Raw genomic sequence first — 2500 nt, 5'->3', positions numbered from 1 at the left:
AAACTAGATTTAACAAACGGCTGCGTAATATTAGACTTAAAAATATTATATAATATCCTCTATTGATTAAATAGTGAAAAATAAGCTTCAATGTAGCTTAATCTAGTACAAAATCTAAAAGTTGTGATAAATTAAATTGAAATTAAACACGATAGACTTAAATCTAGAGTTAAGGAATAAAACCGACCCGCGAACCAGCTACTAAATGGTTCGATAAGACTTATCTCAAATACAATCGTTTTCTATCAGTGTTATGCCTTCAATCGATACTTTTTGATGAAATAAATACTTAAATGATTTAATGAATGCATATATACATGTAATTAATGAGTGAAAGTATGTATAAAGTATTAGATAAATTAATAATAAACCGACCCAGCTACTAAATGGTTCGATAAGACTTATCTCAAATACAATCGTTTTCTGTAATTGTTATGCCTTAAATTGATAATTTTTAGTTAAACAAATACTTAACTAATGAAATAAATACATAGATAAATGTATTTAATGAATTAAAGTATGTATAAAGTATTATATAAATTAATAATAAACCGAATCCGACCAAATTTAAATCTAAAACCACGATCGGCGGCGTAATGAAGTGTATCGTAAACCCGTTTTTTTTATAATTTAAAATGTAATGACAGAACTCCCAAAACAACAATACACATACATATTAGTACTATGGTGAATTGTAGTTGTATTAGGACCGTAATTATAGTTAATTAAGGAACCATTCATTGTCTTCGCTCTGTTATGTACGTCGTCGTTTAATCGACACGGCATATTTGGCTTGAATCTAGAAAAATTCAAACTCTAACCCTAAGGTAGACAGGCAGGGTAAATAAATGTGGGTGATCTCTCATAAAATTGTCTTCTAGGAATTATTTTTATATAGACTATCTTTTCTGTAGAGTTTAAGTGGACAAGCGCGGACGAAATAGAGCGCAAAATTTAAAATGAATTAAAAATTTTCATCAGACCGGAAGTAGGCATAACCTAGGCGCCATGTTTCCGTCGTACAAGTTTTCACCGTTGCAGTCACCGTTTCAATCGCTCTTCGTGTGGACGTGTATTATTTCTAGTCATGTGTTGTGTAGATGATTCGCTTAAGGTAGGTGTTCGGACTTATTTCTTTAATATTAATTAAACCGTATTTGCCTTGTCGGCCTTAAAATAAAGCTATTTTTTTTTCATCGCAATCGAAGTGTTAGATCTAGAATCTAGTTCCCGCCTCCGCTTCGCTAATTCGACTTAATGTAACTATGACACAACTATTAAATCTAGAGTCTCTATTTTAATTAAATAATTAGGAATTCTATCTCTAGATGATATCTAATCTATTCCCACACGTGTGTGCAAGTAGGATTTAACGTCAGAACAGGTGTGGTGGTCTAGGCGTCGCTATTTTTGACGGTAGGAATTTTTTTTTTAAATTCGTAAAATTTTATATAGACTTTATATAGCAATTTACTAAGACCGACCCTAACGCCCAGTAAATATTTAATTACCACATTGTTATGGACACGGTGTATTAGGTAGGGCCGAGGGCTATCCATAGGTACCAATTTTTAAATTTTGTGACAATTAGGAGCCGAGTTATAAAATAAATTTAAAATACTGGTTCTGGTCTTAGACTTTATATAGCAATTTACTAAGACCGACCTTAATACCCATTAATTATTTAATTAGCGCATAGTTATGGACATCCTGTATTAGGTTGGGCCCAGGGCTATCCGTAGGTACCAAGTTTATAATTTTGTGACGATTATTAGTCTCGAGTTATAAAATAAATAAAAAAAACTGGTTCTGGTTTGCACTACATTTCTTTCTTCTTTAACGGCGGACTCCCGGTCCAGCCCCATGGGTTACCCGTGAGCCGGGGCCTCGTTAGCCTGGACGGCTCCGATGTGACCGCGGATTGTTGTGGCCCGCCTCAGCCCGAGTCGAGATCACCCTTCCGATCGAAGGTGGACGCCATAGGGCGCCCGGGATAGCCCGGGGCGCTGTTCGTCACCCGAGCGCAGGGGCGCCGGGAGACGCCCCCGGTGAAGTTTGGCGGGTGATTCTGGTAGAGCTCCCCACCCCGATCGCAGGACACCCCTCGCCGCCCGCCCAGGTGTCGAGGTGGCCGCGGGGGAACTCGGGGCGTTTTGGCTCCCCCTTGTGCCGGAGCGGCGCCCTCGGTCCCAGAACGCCCCTGGCGGGTGATTCGCATGCCCCCTGGGGTGGGGAACGCGGGTGGGTGGTCGTAAAGCGTGTAACCGCAGTGGGGGCGGCCCCTTAGTCGGGGGCGCCAAAGTTGGCACCCCACCTGGGGCGCCCCCCGGAAGTGTGGCGCCCGCGCGAGTGAGCCCCGTAGATGCGCCCCGACACCCCCGCGCCGCCCCCCGGGTCGCGGCACCCCCGGCGCCCTCCGTGCGGGCTCCCCTCATGGGGCGGCACCCCGGTCCTCCCCGAGACTATGTACCCGATTTTTCGGTTTAACACTAGAGGTATG

This window comes from Physella acuta, unplaced genomic scaffold (genome assembly GCF_028476545.2).
Source record: "Physella acuta isolate Inbredline_101_S28 unplaced genomic scaffold, ASM2847654v3 ptg001516l, whole genome shotgun sequence".
Lineage (NCBI taxonomy): Eukaryota > Metazoa > Mollusca > Gastropoda > Physidae > Physella > Physella acuta.
This window is presented reverse-complemented; position numbering follows the sequence as displayed.